At 41.9% G+C, this 20,096-nt stretch overlaps 1 protein-coding gene across 7 annotated transcripts in view; it reads left to right on the top strand.

Annotated features, from left to right (window-relative positions):
• Positions 1-20,096, top strand: part of Piezo2 (piezo type mechanosensitive ion channel component 2) — a 373,285-nt gene that overhangs the window by 234,689 nt on the left and 118,500 nt on the right. The gene's annotated exons all lie outside the window — the stretch shown is intronic.

The following is a 20,096-nucleotide window of genomic DNA, read 5'->3' on the forward strand; positions in this document are numbered from 1 at the left end:
AGCTAGACAGAGCTCTCACGGGTCAAACATATCATGGCAAACTGAGCATCCGAAACAATAGCAAATTGACCGTAGGCACACCTAAAACTAGAAATACTGGAATCCAGGATTTTAGAGAATGTGAAATAGATAACTATTTGCCTGAATTGAACATGGTTATTATGCCATCTCCTGTCTGGGAAAACGGGAATTCAAGAACTTAGAAGTCTGGGGGAAAATTCTAGGCCACTCACAGTTCAAAGGGGAAACTCCTCGCTACAGGACAGTGGCAGCTGACGAAAAGCAAAGGAATGAAGGGAGTTGAAAGTCACTCCTTCTCATTCCAAATGAAGTGTTTGATTCTGGCCACAGTCTGAAGTCTTTCCTTAAGTGTTGTAGGGGTGAAGACATCTGCCCTGTTGCCTCACCGCTGTCTCCAGCTGCAAAGGGAAACAATGTACAGTGTGCTTGACACCTTCATCAATGGACCAGTGTTGGTATTCCCAACACCAGGAGACCTTGCGATTTTACATCTTGGCTCCATGCAGTGTTGGAGGGACACAGTGTCATGGTGTCCAGTGATGAGACCCGATCTCCAAACTAGAAGCTACGTAAAGCTCAGAAATGATTCGGATTGCCTGAGATTAAAACTGCCAGAAATTCCCAAAATGTAGTTCTCTATATTCTCTCTCCAAAAATCAGCTTAATCTTGTTTAAAATGATCATATTTAGAATGTGTCAAGGACAAGGTTGCTTTAAAAGAAAACTGGACAGCCAGACATGTGTGCAGGGCATGTCTATGTTGAGCCAACAGTAGGTCCCTCAAAGATATTGGGGTTAAGTGAGGGACTTTGTGGCTGCTGGACATAAGAAATGTGGCAAATTTCTTAGATTTATTGCTGATTTCTTTATTTTTGTGTATGAGGCTGTCATTATTTTAGGAGCTACACTTAAGGATGAAGTGTTGTGATGAAATTTAAGCATTACAAATTTTTTGTTTTGATGGCTTAGCAACCAGAACGACAGACTAAGGAAAAAAGACACAGGGAGTAGCCAGCGTTATTTGCATGCTCAGTATGGAGTCATCTGTTGTCTGTTCATATGTTCTTTGTCTATCTAGAGTTCACAATTCAAAGTCACAGAAAGAAAACAGAACACAAAAAGATGTCTGAGAGCATGAGTGGGAAGAACCAAAATTCCTCTCTCTGCTACACCCTTGGGTGTTGTTCTCTCATTGAGAAATGAGGAACTTGTCTTGGATAATATGTCAATCTCGGTGGCAGAGGTCTGCAACCCAGTGTGGTTGCTCCATGGTGGTAATTATGAAGAAGAATGTATAGATCCATTGATTCATGTATAAAGAACGTGCTAGTTTGAGTTCGTGTCCCTATAGAACTAACACATTTTATTAGTCCTAATGCCATTTATGTTCAGCTAAAACAGAGTTGGCAACATACATATGCATGCACATATGTACACATACATATACACACACACAGAAGCATGCACGCAAAGGCACACACATGAGCATGCACACATGCATTCCAGTAATGACAAACCCAGTTGGATCAACTGATGGCACTAATCTATAAATTTAAGAACTGTAATCCAGTTTAATAAGAGATTTATGCAATATAGACACATTAAAACTTAAGAGTTTTTTTAATGGTGCGTAGTGCATATTTGTTTTGGGTGGGGGTGAATAAATGCTAAACTTTAGTACAGACATTAGCAGTGAGCTAAATGAATCCTTCAGTTTCTTTGGGGCATTTAATTTTTTGGTTTATTGAACATATATAAAACTACTCTGTACTGTTGAAAGGGCTGGCTTTTTAGGGGATGACTTAATTGGAAATGTAAACATCCTCCATGGGCCAGCAACCTTCCTCCCTCCTAGCTTAGGTTATTTTCTGCCACCTGGAGGCTGATGGTGGGAAAAAGATGACTTCCAACCATCATGAGAGTACATCTATGTCCCCAGCAGCTTTGGTGTCTGTAAAGAGTCACTTTGTGCCTTGCAGGTCATAAATTCTGCCATAGTTCTATGGAGAAGTTGTCCTCTGCTGAAGCAGCCAAGACTAGACTTAAAGAACCAATAGGACCATGTCCTAGTAAATTGTTCTACCAGGACATTGACATTTCCATTTTGTATTATTTTAATATTTCACCAAATATATTATTTTTCTTTTGAGATTCTCTGACAGTTTACAATGTATAAACCATATTAAGTTGTGCATGAAGCAGAATGGGTGGTAGACTAGACTTGGCCCTTGCTGTTCTGTGGCAAATATGATAGTAGTGTCAAAGGGCGCCATGATTATTTGTTTAAACTGCCACAGAATTAAAATTATGCTTTATTATAGATATTCTGTAGATCGGTCTGTTATTCCCAGCTCTTACAGCAACCAGCAGCAAGTTATATTGCTCATCAGCATATGAGAAGGCCAAAGCTTGGCAACAGTAAATTCCCTTGAAGTAGTGTTTGTTCCCAGCTTGAGGATCATGAGTTGTTACATTGTATCTTTTGGATATTGAAATTTAAGACATTAGTTTTCCCCTAAGAATCATTCCAATATGTTGCTGTTAACCTTAAAATTATAGGATCTAATTGAAGAAATCTAACTAGAGGCTAACAATGATAGATAGATAGATAGATAGATAGATAGATAATAGATAGATAGATAGATAGATAGATAGATAGATAGATAGATAGATGATAGACAGACAAACAGGTGGATGGATGGATGGACAGATGGGATGGACAGGTGAGTGAGTGGATGGATGATAGATATATGATAGATAGATACATGATAGAGAGATACATACATACATACAGACAGACAGATAGATAGATACATGATAGATAGATGATAGATAGATATCATTTTGCATGACACTGGTTTTTTTTATAACCAAGAGGACTTATACTCTGGTACTCTTCCAGATAAGTTGATCCTGGAATCAGAAAGCAGTTTTTGTCTTCTTTTCAGTCTTCAAGTGGGCAGTCTGGTAGTAATCACCTTTATTTTCGGAAAAAAAAATAATTGAAGTTTTTGTCATCGTTTGATACACAACTTTGTTGGTGATATTTGAAAAAAATGAAATAAATAGTAAATTACATACTTTTTGCAATGGAATTTTAACTCTCCAAAATAAATTCTGCTGATACTTTTAGCCCGTATCGTTCAGTGTTCTTTATATGCATATTAATACAATTTTTAAAAACTTTAAATCCTGTCCATATGTTTTATAGCATACCATACTTAGTGTTTGTTATTTTCCTGGTTAAGTAACATTCTCCTAAAATAGACTCTTTGTAGGCTGCAACATGCTGGCGGCACAGCTGTTGTGTCTTGATCCATCCTTGAGCTTTGACCAGGAAGGTTGTTCCTCATTTTTGCTGTCATAAATGATGCTGTGGTGAGCATCACTTAGCTTTTACTCCAAGCCAGCCTCATGGTGAGCAGCTGCAACCCTGGTCTTCTTGATTGAGAAAGAGCCTCTGCAGAACTATGAAGTGCTTAATCCTTCTGGAAAGTCCAGAACTTTCCGTAGTCTGGGGTCAGAATTATGTTAATCTACAAAATTATAATGCTGTCATCATGCATGTGCTATGTGGAAATTCATGTCTATGAGTAGCACAGCTTGGAGATTCTGTTCCTCTTTACATTACTCTGTCATTAAATGTTGTGGTCCCAAATGCTGGATCCCTTTTAGGTTATTCCAGTTTATGGTGGAAATTCTCAGTTCTTTTACCGAGCAGAAAATACAGAAGAGATGGTTGGGATGTGTGGGAGAGACCAGGGCTGGTGTGGAAGTTTTATATGATATCCAGTTGGGAGAGAGGTAGAGGCCACTTCCATGTGTGAGCACCGTGGGGTCATGACCAAGTTTTCCAAAGCAAAGTTAGGACTCATGATTTGGCAGTGATGAATATATTTATAATGATCAAAATAATGCTTCAAAAATGCATCATCTTAACGGAGTATAAAATGATAGAGAACATTTGGAATGATCTGGTACTTGTAGAGCGTCCCATTAGACCTGGTAACCTGGCTCCAGAAATTTCCTGTGAAAATGGAGAAGCCTGTGAGGCTTCATCATCAATAGGGACCTTCTGCTTGAGAGAGGAAGTAACAGTGGGAGAACTAAAGGGATGGGGCTGCTACCGAGTCCAGCTCCATGTTTGCGGGGAATGTGCAGAGATGCCCCAGCATCTCCCTGTGAGAAGATCACCAAGCTTAGGAATCTGGGAGTGCAGGACCACTTCTGTGCAGAAGGCCTGAGTAGAAGGCAAGGATGCAGGTGGGAGACCCTAAGAGCGCTGCCTGTGATGATCAGGGAGCTTTATAAGCAAGCTGTGCATCGCCAAGCACAGGCATTCATTTCTCTGTGCTCGGCGATGACATCTACTGTAAGCCAGTGTTGATAATTTGCTAACATAGCTTTGGACTGCATTTCCTTGGAAGATCATCTCTAAAGTAAGTTGGGCTAAAAACAGCCTGTGTATGACATTGGCCTGGCCCCTTGCTCGTTTGTCTGAGTTATCTAGAGCAGGTTTTGAGATAGGTGGGGGTGCTGGACAGGGAAGTGGGCTGAACTAACTGCTTCTGTTCTCCCAGCTGGATCATCAGAATGCATGCCTTCATTTTTTGATCCTCTTCTCTTGTGAACATTTCATTCTTGGAAAGCACCAGGTACACTCTAAGGTGTCCCCCTTCGCCTGCTTTTGTGGAACTTATCACAACCCCTTCAACTTTTTCCAGCTTGTTCACAGACTCACTAGAAAAGTTGGGCTCTTTTGCTCAAATTCCTGTTTCCATTTTGCTACTTCTTTTTCTAACCCTAAATTACAGTTGAAAATGCAACAAGGGAAGCAACAGGAAAGATCCCTGGGTCATCCTCATGAAAATAACACTATTAAATGAACCCACAATGACTTGTGCTGTGACCCTTTATCTGCTAGCTCGATAAATCACGATTAGAAAATGAATTGTGTTTGATGCAAGGAAAGCCCTTGTTTATTTTAGCCTTAACGCCATGTAAACAAAAGAAGCAGCAAACTCTGGGACACCAACTTTGCAAGCTTACTCTGTGACAAACAAGAAAAAATTTAAAAGACAAACATTTAAAAGTTCAGGGTCGTTTGTGCTGTTTGTCCTTTTGAGGGGTAGTGGCTAAGTGGCTTTGTGTGAAAGGGGAGATAAAGTCCCACGCTGCACCTCTTTCTCTCCTGGTGTAAAAAGAGCAGAACATACTCAGGATGTGAAGGATTATTAAGTGTTTCTCTGCTAGGAGCCTGAACTTTTCTTGCTTTGCTTAGAAGATCCAAGTGTTTTCAGCTGCAGCTGGCATCGCTGGGAATGCCGGCTTGCATTCCATGGGTATGAGGGCCAGCAATCCGAATCAGCAAGTAAAGGTTCAGGTGATGTCAGGATTTTTTTTTTTTTGACAAAATACTTCATGTGAAAAGAGCCCAGTGAGTGGCAGAAAAAGAAATCAATGTAGAATATTTTATTTTAATGCTAGGGAATGTCGATTTGACCCAAAGCTGTTAGTGCTTCTTTGTTTGTGACAACAGTCAGCATGTCCTATAGCATTGTTTCACTGGCAGTTTGGCAGAGGACACAATTGTAAACAAACACTGATAGCATTTTAGGGAGAATCCTATGGTTAAGTGACTTAGTCTGTAGGTCCCAGGCTTTTGTGTGTGTTCATCACACAAATGAGCAATGGGAGCCAAAGAAAAATGAATTACATTCTCCACAGGTAAATGGAAGTCTATAAGTTTATATGTCAATGGGATCTAACCACGTGGACCCCACAAGTCTATCTGGACTGCAGATCACAACACTGTGATCTCGTAGTATGGTGTAATCTCCAGTCCTCAGGCAGCAGGGTACCCTACCAGCCATGACACCTGCAGGTACAGCTTCTAACTGGCTACAGGACCTTCATCAGGGCTGTTTATTAAGTCCAGTGACCACCGTCTTCCCCACTTTATCGTTCAAACCTTAGGCTTAGATTAAATGCTGTGGACAAGATTTTTTTTTCTCCCTTTGCTACCTCTCAGGAAGAATTTCTCTTAGGATTTTACAGAGAAGATGTCTTATGCGCTGCAGCGGCAGATAGAATTTCTTTCAGTTGGTCAGACGATGTAACTCATTCAACAGAGTCCACAGCTATGACATCAGCTAACCTGCAGACCCTTGACCACAAGTCGTGACCTTCTGTCCATAAGTTCTCTTCTCTTCTATCAAGAATTACATGGGCCCCACAGTCTCAAAAATACGACAGTCAGAGCGTGATGCTAATGCTTCACAGCTTAGGAATCTAGAATCCTGACCTTGCTCTTCCCTGGGCAGAGCACCTGTACTTGGAACGGTTCCCCCACCCCTTTTTGTTAAATAGGCATGGGAATGCATCCTCGAAAGAGTGGGGCTATTGCATTAAGAGGATAACACATTCCAAGTGCATGGTGATATTTGGATACTAAATTTATAAGAAGGAAAAAAGAAAGAAAGAAAGAAAGAGAGAGAGAGAGAGAGAGAGAGAGAAAGAAAGAAAGAAAGAAAGAAAGGAAGGAAGGAAGGAAGGAAGGAAGGAAGGAAGGAAGGAAGAAAGAAAGAAAGAAAGAGGGAGGGGAAAGGAAGGAAGGAAAGAAGAAAGAGAGAGAGAGAGAGAGAGAGAGAGAGAGAGAGAGAGAGAGAGAGGGAGGGAGGGAGGGAGGAAACCCTCTAGTGTTTACTTTTAAAGTTAAACTCACAGTGTGAGCCCTACAGCCCATATAATTTTGAGGTCCTGAGCACATGGAGTTGGACAGCCTTGTCGCTGGAAAGGTTCTTCCCCTCCATACTTACCTCACTAGTCCTTCTCAAAGGCTAGCTTGGCCATTTTTTTCTAGAACTGTTCATCCTCCTATTGTAATGAGAAAGTACTGCCTTCTGCACGTTTTCCCTGGTATTTGCTGCAACGGGCCATAGTAACTCAGGGTGTCCCTGGGTCCTGATTCTCAGGGACTGTGAAAAGCTCCTGGGTTCTGGAAGGTTACACACTGGGCTCCCAGATCTTGGTTCAACCTTTTTATTTCTCTCATGGCCCCCTCCCAAGCCTTGTATTTTAGTCCTTCAAATATCATCAGACGCAAAGCAAAGACTTCCTGAACTCCAAACCCCAGAGGTAGCCATGATTGGGTAAGATAATACATGGGGAAATGATTTCCTAAGAAAGGTCACTGTCGATTTTCAAATGCCTACTGACTCCCTGACTGGATGGCCCATGACTGAGAGTCTATCTATAACAAGGCAGCTGAGAAACTAAGAAGCATTATGATCATAGCAGTTCATATCTATCACGTTCTCTAGGTGCCGTGTTGGTAAATACATAGCTTTTCCTTTTCAAATGATTAGGGTAGACATGGCAATGTACTCTTAGAAGCCCAGCACCTGGGATCACGAGGCAGGAGGAGTTAGGACTTAAGGCACAGTATATGTAAAAATGTAACAATATTCATAGCAGACATTGCTCTATCAATTTCCATTATTGGCTTCCCCTTTTCTAGTTCGGATATCCAAATAATGGTAGCCCCATAAAGTGAATTGAGAACACTGACCTTTGAAATGACTTGGGAATTATTTTCTCTTCTTTGATGATTAGCATCACTGTTACAGAAAAATAAAAATAAAAACCCACCAAGTTTGATCTGATTGACAATGGAAAGTATTTGGATTTAGATTTGAAGTATTCTTTGTTGGAATTTTTTTCTAGCCCCCCCAAAATTCAATTTCCGTTGTGGCTATAAGACTTTTTGAGTTTCAGTTGTTTGTGTCTTTCAAGGAATTTCCCTTTGTGTATATTTTCAAATGTGTTGGTGTGGAGTTGCTGGTGACACTCTGTGTGGGGTCCTGACTTGAAGCCAGGAGACCTGACACACCACTAGCGACCTTTCTGGTCACTGAGCTTCAAAGCAGCATGTGTTGTGGCAGTAACACGGATCCTTTGCCGGGTTGTCATGAGGCACTCATACAGCTCATGACGGAGAAGCACACCACATGCTTGCTGTAGATCTTTTCTTCCAGTGTGCACATGACTGATCATCAACACTCAAGAACTCGAAAATGAGGGACGTCAGCTCATACTGACATTGCAGCCAGTTAAGAGAAATTTTATCTGTAACAGAAAGGCCTATGCACTACACCTCTTTGTCTGGTATCCCCTAGAAGACACAAGACTTTACTATCTCAAGAAATAGCATGGGGCATGGAATATTCACAGGGTTCACAACATCCTGCTTCTCACTGGCTTCTCACATTTTCCCCATGGTGAGATGCATCCAGGAGACGGGAAGAAGCCCTAGATTTAAAATCCGCTCAGCAAGTGTAAACACTCCCGTGAGTCCTAGGTGTGACATCAGAGAGGTAATGCCTGTAAAGCTGCTCAGAAAACATTTCCCAATGGCCTCAGTGTGTTCGCAGTAATCACAGCCCTGAGTATGGAGCATTTCTGCCGGGTACAAAGTTGGCCCTTGGACAGAATGCTCTTATAAAGCAGTGTTCCACAAATGTAGCCTAACACTCAGTTGCAGGAAATCGGAGCACAGTGAAGACGTGCCTGTGCCTTTAAACACTTCAAAGGAATGATGCAGATCCCAGGGGACTCGGGGTAACGTTTTTCCAAGCTTGCAAAAACAGTGCAGTGTGAAATCTGTCAGATTAACATTTTCTTACACACATGGAAACATGTTTAAAGTCTAAGTAAGAAACTAATGAAAAGGGAAGGCTCGGTCTTGGCTGTGTTTTCTGTATGATGCAATGCAAGGGAGGACTGGGAGGCCAAAGTACCAAAAGCTCAAATGGGAAAGGCAGAATTGTACTCAGATAGATGGAATGCCATGGAACTTGAGATTTTTTTTTTAAGTAAGATTCCTTAAAAGTGTTTTCAATCTGGTTCTAACTGAGCCATTTGCCTAACATGGAGGAAATTTTGTAAGACGGTTCGAAACAGAAACATTGCTCTCTGTGAACGTCTGAACAGTTCCTGTTTTCCGGAAAGGGGATCTTTGATCTCAGTCATAATTACAATGTCATTCTTCGCCACTGAATCCCAAGCCCATCCCTGCTCTAGACTTGGATAACTGTCATAGGGGTCAGATCTTGCTGTGGTACCAGTTCTCAGGTTCCCTGTCTCTCCATTTAGGCACCCTCTCCACTATTGCTTAGGGTCTTAGCTGGGGTCATCCTTGTGAATTCCTGGGAATTCCCCTAGTGCCAGGTTTCTTGCTAGCCCCATAATGGCTCCCTCAATCAAGATATGTCTTTCCTTGCTCTCCCTCTCTGTCCTTCCCCCATCTCGACTATTCCTTTCCTTCAAGTTCTCCTCCCTTCTCCTTTTCTTCCCTCCTCCTCTCCTTCTACCCTCCCTTCCCCTCCCACCCCCACACTCCCAAGTTTCTCAGGAGAGCATGTCTATGTCCCCTTTCGAGACGGATCCATGTATGTTTACTCTTAGGGTTCTCCATGTTACCTAGCTTCTCTGGGGTCATTAACTATAGGCTGGTTATCCTATGCTTTACGTCTAATATCCACCTATGAATGAGTACAGACCATGTTTGTTTTTCTGGGTCTGGATTACCTCACTCAGGATGGTTTTCTCTAGTTCCATCCATTTGCATGCAAATTTCAAGATGTCATTGGGTTTGTTTTATTTTTCCCCGTTCAGTAATAATCCATTGTGTAAATGTACCACACTTTCTTTATCCATTCTTCAGTTGAGGGGCATCTAGGTTGTTTCCAGGTTCTAGCTATTTCAAATAATGCTATTATGAACATAGTTGAACAAATATCCTTGTAGTAAGACTGAGCATCCTTTAGGTATATGCCCAAGAGTATTGCTGGGTCTAATGTAAAAAGTGGACATGGATATTCTGATGGACAGACAGTACTCTTAGACAAGAGCAGAAGACCATAGGCTTGGCTGAAATCTGTCCACAGCTGTGAGTGCTCCCAGTGGTTCTTTGTCCTTTCTTTGATTGTAGATGAAAGAAATATATTTGGCGAACACCCTGATATTAACAGTAAGGCATAGTTAACAGTGCTCGTAATTCTTCTACACACTATCCCAATCTTCCCCCTGGGTGCCACATCTCAGCTTCTCTGTATGGACATTATGAGGAGACATATATGAAAACATATATGAAGAGATATATAATCCCTCTGTAGGGGTGCACAGTTCAGAATCATCTTAAACGGAACCCATATAGAGTCTTGTTTACTAGTGCCAGCATAAGCAAAGCTTATGCCATACTTCACAGCAATAATACTTAGGCCGGCAGCAGCCAGAATATTTGGAGCACGTATTCTATGTCAGGTCCTGTGGTATTACATCTCTATACATGACATCATATAACCTAGAAATTACCAGCAACGTATGGAGATTAACAACAGGTGAACCACGTTTTCAAATGAACTGTTTTCTAGTTCCCATTGATTTCTGATCTTCAGTAAATTGTTTCTTGGCATGAAAAGTAGGGAGGGGGTGTCGGGGAGATGTTGGAAAGGCAAGGTACTGATAAGTGACAGCTTGTGTTCTTCTCAGCTCATATACACGATTTGAAGTAGATCCCTAAGCTTTAAAGTCAGTCATCCAGTAAGCACGGCGAGGCATTGTTTGCCTGCTGGGGAATGGCTTTACTATCAGCTGCTGAGATTCAGCACTATGCATCCCAGCAATAACCAGAAGGAAAGGAGCCGAGCCAGGACGCCGAGGGGAGTGAGCCCAGAGACCACGAACCAACTGAGAGGGACTCCTCTGCACTGTGGGGATTGGTGAACGCAGTACCTCAGTGGGAAAGTCACCATAGACCGTGCATTAAACCAGAAATTCACTTTTGGATTCTAGCTGGGAGAAATGGAAATGACCCTGACAGATGGGGTCCATTTGTGTGAGCTTCTAGTCCTGCACTGCCAGAGGACACAGATGATTTTTACAGTGGAAACGAACACAAAGACCCCTATTGGCTCTCTGGAGGGGAGCATTTTTGGAAGACTCGCTGATCAGAATTGAGCTTCAGTGAAAACTGCTATAATGTAAATGATCCCTGGAACAACTGGGTTAGGAGTTTCACTGTGTAGCTAAGTTTAGCCCCAGGCATATTGCCAGCGTAACACTAGGTTCATATTTTAATGAAACAAAGGCATAAAGACTGCTAGAAACATGGAGAACAGCTATCTGGAAGGTTTCTCTGGCTCTGTAGCGACATCTATTTTGTATCTGATGACAAACACCTGAGTGGCTGCTTGCTCAATATTCTAAATCTGGAATGTCTGTTTCTCATTCTGTTTTCTACCTTCTTGCCAACACGCAGGATTCATTTGTGTCGCCTAGGAGCAAGGAAAGCCTTTTAGTCCATCTGAGATGCCCTATAACGTGAATGCAAGACTACATGGCTTCTTCACAAGCTCGTCTCAGGACCTGAGACTGCAGAAGTCAAAGTTGAAGGGACTGCAGGCTTGGAATAGGGTCAGGTGAAGCGTCTGAGGTCACAGGCGCTTGACTTTTTGCAGTGTACTCCCATGGCAGAGGGGCTAAGAGGGCCTCAAGAATCTCTTTTACAAGGCCGCCAAGGACACTTGTAAGAGTGGGTGAGCAGAAAGCTAACCTTACTGAGAGCATTACAGAAAAGGGAAAGAATAGGGAAAGAGAAGATAGACCAGGATATTGAGATTTAATAAATAGGAAAATTAAGCTCTCAGCCTGAATGAGAGGGGGCTTGAGTGGGTTGCCAAGGCTTGTTTATCCAGGGACATTTTAATCGTTTATGGCCAAAGACTATAATAATGTCATTATCTAGGTAATTAGAACCTCCACCCCACCCCACTTAATACATGACCTCCAGGTTCAACCAGAGAGAAGATCATGTTGGTTTTTCATATTGTCCACCTAATCAGGCATGGTTGAAGTTCCCTTTATCCATATCTGACTCTGGACTTGTTAACTTGTTGGCCTTAACCGTCTGCTAGCCTCTAGTCAGCCCCTAGTGTTGCTGCTGCTGACCCCGAAGTGTCTCAGGTACAGTTAATTACCTTACGCTCTTTGTTTCTCCAGACGACCAAGAAGCATTCCAAGGTGTTGTTACTCAATTCCTTGTCTACAGGATGGTCTGAAGTATTTTTCTTAAAATGGGCGGAGGCTTTGTTAGAAGCCAATTGCTCTTGAAATTTAGACAGTCATAATTAGCTGCAGTAGAAGTAAAATATATGGAAGGCCATTAGTGTCTTGTTTTGGATTTCGAGAGGGCTTTGTCGGGGCGGCAGGACCAGAGCCTTGTTCATCTTCTCTCTTTAGGTGGGTTATCTCATGTTAGTTACAAGCCCTCGTGCATCCTTCTCAGCACTGTGGACATTACCATGTTGTTTTAATCCTTAATCTTCCTTCTAACCTACTGTTACTGCAATGTGTAACTTACATTTTTCACTGTTTTTCTTACTGTCTAGAAGAAGCTAACTCCCCCTTTATTAGGAAGCAGAAAAATAGGGGCATTTACCAAAGGAATACGCTAACAAATGGAAACGGATCCTAATAATGGTCTCTGGAAAACTTGAAGTAACAAAGTAAATATCATAATGTAGTATTGAATTAAAACCCAAACTATAGAGGCCGGGAGATTGCTCTGTCAGTAAGGTGCCTCCTGTGCCAATATGGAGACCTGAGTTCAGATTTCCAGCACCCACTTAAAGGCCATGTGTGGTGGCACATGTCTATAACCCCAATGGTGCGGGAGAATTGTCTGTATTCTGTCAATCATGTTTTAAATAAACGCTGATTGGCCAGGCAGAAGGTGTAGGTGGGAAACCCAGACAGGAAGTGGAAATGATGCAAGGAGAGCAGGAGGAATTCTAGGGAGGAGGAAGCTGATTCCCGCACTCCTGCCCAGATCACCGAAGCAGCAGGATGTGAGCTGCCCCACTGAAAAAGGTACTGAGCCACATGGCTAACATAGATCAGAAAAATGGGTTAATCAAGATGTAAGAGTTAGCTAATAAGAAGTCTGACCTAAAGGGCCAATCAGCTTTATAACTTACGGAGTCCTTTGTGTGATTTTTCTCTGGGGGGGCAGGCAGGACAGAAAAACCCCCAACAAACAGGCCCCCTCATGTTACACCCCAACACTGGGGGCAGGGAGGGACAAGGACAAGCACATCTCTGAAGTTCTTGGCCACCCAACTTAGATGAATTGATGAGCCTGTTTCCAGTGAAAAACTTGTCTCAAAATAATAACAATAGTAATGTAGAGAGTGATGGGAAAGACATTCAATGTAGACCTCTGGTCTTCACATTCATGTGGACAGTTGTACCTATACATACATATGGATATATCCACAGACGCCTGTATATACAACATGTGCACACTCACACACATGCATAGCCACATATGACCAAGCTGTACAATACATATCCTTGTGTAATGACATAAGTAAATGATTGAATAAATAAATGTTCTGCATGGTGATTCAGCAATGTAGTGTCTTGGCATATGGATCTGGTCTGAATAAAGAGCATTAAGTAAACAGTAAATAAGTCTGAATAGAATTTGCACTTAGTTAAAAGTGTTATATGAAGGATCTAGGGAGATTAATCAGTAAAGTCAATAAAGTTCCTGCCTTGTGACTACAAGGACCTGGGTTTGATTCCCAGAACCCACATTTAACAAAGAAAGCCAAACCTGGTAGCACATCCTTCCTATCCCACACTGAGGAAATGGAAACTGGTGGCTTCCTGTCGCTCACTGCCCTGCCTAGCTTGCTTGGTGAGATTGAAGCCAGTTCCTGTCTTAAAGAAAAGCTGGGTGTAAGTCAATGGGACAGCGTTAAGATGTGCAGCCTGTCGATACGATTACGTTGGGATTACAGTGTCTGTGATGGGATTGATGATCTTATAAAACAGATATTAAAAATCCTTTCTTCTCACTTGCCATGAGAGGGCACAGCAAAATTTTGCTGGCTTGAAAGCAAAAACCAGACTCTTAACAAACACAGAATCAGTGTCTATGGAATTGTAGGCAATGAGGCTGCACCTCCCATTTGTGAACTCTCCAGTCAACCAGTCAAGGTTTTGTAGTTGTTGTTAGAACAGTAGAAATGGACACCGTGTTGTATCCTGTTGTCATCAACACAGATGAGTAACTTAGCTCCTCCAAGCCCTCTAGAATTTGTCCTTACCTTCTTCCATGTTAGCCACTCTGCTATGTATACTGCTGTCTCATGGTTTTAACCTATTTTTCTTTGTTGAATATCCTTTGATCCTGATTGTTTTTTTTTCCAACTGGACACAAGCTAGAATCAAAAGGGAAGAGGAAATTCAATTGCAAAATAAACAAATGTCTTCATCAGATTGTAGGCAAGTCTTGGGGCATTTCTTGATTTCTAATTGATAGAGGAGGGTCCAGCCTACTGGGGAGAGTGGATCCTGGGAAGGTGGTCCTGGATGCTATGTGAGATTGGACTGAGCAAGCAGCACTCTTCATGGCCTCTGCTTCAGCTCCTGATTCCGGTTTCTTTAGTTCCTGCCCTGACTTTACTCAGTGAGGGACTGTTACCTGGAACTATAAAAATAATAATCCTTTTCTTTCTCAAGTTGCTTTTGGGCATGGTATTTATCCTAGCAACAAAAACCTAACATCAAGATACTTTGTATGCATATTAGTGGCAAAAGAATACATTCAAATGTAATCATATATATATATATATATATATATATATATATACACACACACATATATACATATATGGTTAAATACATGCAGAATTTGTATGCATTATCTATGAATGCACAATAACTCCATATGTAACAATTCCTTAAAATAAGCATAACATAAAAGTAAAATAAATGTCAATGAGCATGATATGCCAACCTCCCAAACTCGGGGTGATGTCCAGGAAGAAGGAAGAGAGGGAGGGAGTAATGGAAAGAGGTAGCTGTGTTCCTGAATTTCTTTCCCTTAATGCTGCCAGCAGAATCAATGTGACAAGAGATAGTTTCAGTCTAGTCTGTCAGTGTGCAACTATGCATGCATCTTCTGACACACAGTGTACCTATTGTCACATCTATGTCAAATTTTAAATCCTTTTACTTGTCTTTTCGGTTCAGTCACTGACATATTCGGCAAGTCTTCTTGGGCAGATTCTTGTCCACCCACATAATTCGCATTCGTTGCACTTAAATGTTTCTCCCTTTCCTCTATCTCTCCCCACAGCCTGCTTTCAATATTGGGTTACTACAACTTCAGTGATGCATGTAAAACGACTGAACCTGGCTCAAAGGAAAAGGATGACCTTCTCAAGTTTCTCCAGAATAGTACGCCATTCTGTACTGTCTGTTCCACATTACTAAGTAGCAGATGGCGATTCCACACCGATAACAGTGTGCGAGAATTCAAATCTCTCATTTTTGAGTAGACAGTTTAAGGAGTCACAGCAGTTATGAAGGGAATAAAACTCTTTACTGCAGTGGTTTTGCTAGAAATCTCCAAATGTGAAATGATTCAAGCCCATTCATATGGCTTTTCAAAGCCAGGTAATCTGAAAGCTCAAAACAATTAAGTAATCTCTCTCTCTCTCTCTCTCTCTCTCTCTCTCTCTCTCTCTCTCACACACACACACACACACACACACACACACACACACACACACACACAGAGAGAGAGAGAGAGAGAGAGAGAGAGAGAGAGAGGGAGGGAGAGACAGACAGACAGACAGACAGAGAAAGACAAACAGAGAGATGCTAAGATATAAGTTATCAGGATCATTTGTATTGAAAGCAAAGTTTCAGGGACTGCAGATGGTTCTGTGACTAGGAAGGAGCATGCATCGCTCTTACAGCATCCGTGTCTGGAGGCTCACAACCACCTGTAACTCCAGATGCAGAGGAACCAATGGTCTCTTCTTGCCACAGGGCTCAGGGGACATTGTAATGCACATACTTACATAGAAACACACACACGTAATTTAAAAAATAAAACAATGAGTCTTTTTTAAGAAAGAATTCAAAGTTTCAGAGTGGTGGTATGAATTCTTATAAAACCCATTTCTGCGTGGAACTCTGTCATTGAATGAATGTTTCTGATAATGACTGTGAGCTCATAAAATACCCTAACTGTTTTGGGGATCCTAAAAAGTTATGCCATCTTTAAATTATTCTGATATTAAGATATAAACTCTGTATTTTTAGAAATGTCGTTTTCACATCTAAAAACGCTCCCAGATTTTTTAAGATACCTAAATTTCAAAAGACTTTTTAGACTACTAATTTATCTGGATTTAGATGTCTATATTATTTCCCAAGTTCAATTTGTGAATATGAATTTGATCCAAATTTATCAGGCTTACAGTTGCTGGCTGTCTCTTGGCTTATACAATAACTTCTTCTAGAAACCAGAAGGTAGACAAGCAAGGACAGCTTAGCCATCCTAGCTTATGATGCCCATTACATCTACAGGAAACAGGAAGAGACCCAGAAATTGCTTTCAGAGTCTCTCCATCTTTTTCGTGAGACCTGATTTTGTTAGACGAGCAGCCCCTGGTTTTCCCACGCTTCTCAGGGACGCAGGATAAGGGTATCTTAATTGCTTTTCTATGGCTATGAACGACTAAAGCAAAGGATAGAAGAAATAGTTTATCTGCAGCTTACAATGTCAGGGAGGGAGTCCATGACCATCATGATGGGGAGCATGGCAGCAGGACCACAGGCATGGTGCTGGACAGTAACTAAGAGCTCATACAACCACCAGGAAGAGAATAGCTTGCAGAGACTACATTAGGAATAGCTTGAACTTTGAAACCTCAAGCCTGCTCTCACTGACACGCCTCCTCCCACGATGCCTCCTAATTCTTCCTAAACAGTTCCACCGACCGAGGCATCAAGTATTCAAACAATGAGCCTATGGGGCATCCTCATTCAAACCAAAAGTAGAAAAAAACAGTGAGGGCCTTGGTGGACCAGAGTTTCCAAAGGAGAGCATCTAGAACTAGCTTGCCGGCCACACTCTTAGATGATGCACAAATGGGGAGTGGATTTAGTGTTTCTCAAAATCAATAGTAAACATCCTTACTGAAAAAATGAATCTTAATGGTCATCATTACTTATTCTGGTCATGGTCATTTTTAAAGCCTTGACTGTAATGGGAATCTTAGCTGATCACTTGGAATGATGCAGCTGCAGGTGGAGAATGGAGAATAAGGCATTAATAAGAGACTTCCAAACCCCACCTGACTGGGACTTGTGGGTTCTCTACGTCACTGCTGTTTAAAGTGGTAGAAGAACACTGACCCATGTGCTCAAAGCAGTTTTTCAACAGGGGAACTGTGTAAAGATTACATGACAGTCTGGGATCTACGGTATCAGTGTGATGTCCTAATATGGAGTGGTTTCTCTACGGACTATTTAGTTTTATTTTACAAATATATCAGTACACAATGACAAGCTTGATTTGAAAAAACAAGCCTCTGAGAAAGTTCTGGAAACAAACTCTAGAGCTTGTTGTTAGTCTCTTCTCAGTGTGAACTGTTGACACAAACTAAAGTCATTTGACAGGAGAACATCTCAACTAAGAAAACGCCACCCTATGCTCTGTCTGTAGACAAACCCGCAAAGCCTTTTCTTAATTAATGATTGAAGGAGGAGGCCCCAACCCTTTCATTATAGGTGATGCCATCCCTGGGTTAGTGATCCTGAGTTCTATAAGAAAGCAGGCTGGGCAAGCCATGGGGAGCAATCCAGTAAGCAGTACCCCTTCATGGCCTCTGCATCAGCTCTTGCCTCCAGGTTCCTGCCTTGTTTGAGTTCCTGTCCTGACTTCCTTTATGATGAACTGTGTGTGAAAGTGGACACCAAAGAAACCCTTTCCTCTCTTACTTACTTGTGGTCACAGTGTTTCATCCCAGCAGAGTAAGCCTAACTAGACAACTGTGGCACTTCTACTTTCCCAGACACAAGCTCACACTACCACTCTTGCGTATACGGTCCCTCCCTTTATGATTTCCTCATGGCACGAGAAGAGAGCTAGCAGAGAAGAGGGGCTTCCCCTGAGATTCTCTGCCGTGTGCGCTCCCAAGATACATCATCTTGGTTATTAAGCATTGGTTTCCTGTTTCAGCCAGCAGGATGTGGACATATAAGAGAGGACAGATATTACAAGTCATGTTTAGACGGGGAACATCAATATTAAGCTCACCAAATTGTGACTTGTGCAGTTCACTAATGAGAAAGGACCAAATTCCACTACAGAATCCACCCAGAAAGCTATTCAACCAGGTAGAATTTCACAATTGTTTCACCTTATGGCGACAGAAAGAATATTCTGCTTATGAGAGAAATCACACATAAATATTTTGCTCTGTTGTGAATGTGCCATTAAAAGTCCCCTATTTATTCTTTATAAACAACATATCCAAATGTTATCTGAGTCCATTGCTATCCACACAAAAGATACACCACACTAGTTTGAAGCATTCATGAATGAGAGAGATTAATTCAAGAGAGAAACTAATGTCCATTGTGTTAAAAAAAAACTTATTAACCATCTTGTTTGCAACACAAAATACTTTTCCACGATACAGCCCCCAAGACCCTTGTTAAGGTGTCACCCAGTACCTCATGGATGTTGCAGAGACCAGCAGGCAAGCATTAGGCAGATTCAGGAATCCTGTGGAGGAGGAGAAGGAATAAGTGTAGGAGTCAGAGAGGTCAAGGCCACCACAGGAAGGCTCACAAAACCAACTAACTTGGGCTCTTGGGGGCTTGTAGGGACTGAACTGCCAACCAGGGAGCCTGAATGAGACTGACCTAGGCCTTCTGTACATATGTGACATTAGTGTAGCTTCTCTTGTGGGACTCCTAACAATGGGAACAGGGCTATTTCTGACTCTTTTTGTTTAATATTTATTTATTTTATTATGTATACAATATTCTGTCTGCATGAATGCCTGCACTCCAGAAGAGGGCACCAGACCTCATTACAGATGGTTGTGAGCCACCATGTGGTTGCTGGGATTTGAACTCAGGACCTTTGGAAGAGCAGGCAATGCTCTTAACCTCTGAGCCATCTCTCCAGCCCCTATCTCTGACTCTTATACTGACTTTTGGCGCCCTACTCCTCCTCTGCTCCTCATGCTGGGTCGCTTTCCCCAGCCTTAACACATGGGGAGGCGCTTAGTCTTACTGCAACTTGATATGCTTTAGTGATGCTCATTCTTATCAAATTGATATCACATTGATATGTTTTATTGATACTCATAGGAGACCTGCCCTTTCCTGGATGGAGAGGAAGGGATTGGGGGATGGGAAGGAGGTTTGGAGGAGAGGGACTTGGGAAGGGGGACGATGAAGGGTGCTGAGGCCAGGATATAAAATAAATAGACGAATAAAGATAATAAAAAATAAAAGAGTTCTACCGGAGACTTTCATAAGCATATTGTGACCATGTCAGTTCCCACAGTAGCTTCAGTATTAGCTGCTATTCTCATTTGCCGGATGAGAAAGTTGAGGCTGCATATGACAAAAGGCCATATTCCTGATTACACGGTTGAGAACACAGGTAGGATTTGATTTTAATCTATATCTGAATTTCTATTCTTTCCATTTTATGCTGTAGCTTGTTTATTTTTTCAAGTTTATTGCAAGTTCATGTTACAGCAATTGGATACAAGAGGTACGCTTTGAAATCAAATTATCAAGTATCTATATGCCACCTGGGTCTTCATATCCTTTAAAAATAAAACCTGCCTGTGGCTGCTGTTGGACTTGATATTAGGTGAGGGAAAGGTGGGCAGGCAATGAACGAAAATGAACATTTGGTTCCTTTTACGTGGGCAGTAGCTCTTTGTTTACAACTTTCTTCTTCCCTGTGTATGAATGCTTAGGTCCACAAGGTGACCAGTGGCCGCTGTTATACACTCTAGCTTTACAGCGCTAGACATACTCCACAAAGGCGGCTATGCACAGGCTGCATACCTTTTGAGCATGGATGCAATGGGTGAGGGAAAAGCCAACTGCATAGCATTTGGAGGACGGAAGAAAGGTTTATAGTTTTAGAGCAACAAGGAGAAGGCTGGAGACGATCCCAG

The sequence above is a fragment of the Myodes glareolus genome, chromosome 13, assembly GCF_982192425.1.
Source record: "Myodes glareolus chromosome 13, mMyoGla1.1, whole genome shotgun sequence".
In the NCBI taxonomy this organism is placed as follows: Eukaryota; Metazoa; Chordata; class Mammalia; order Rodentia; family Cricetidae; genus Myodes; species Myodes glareolus.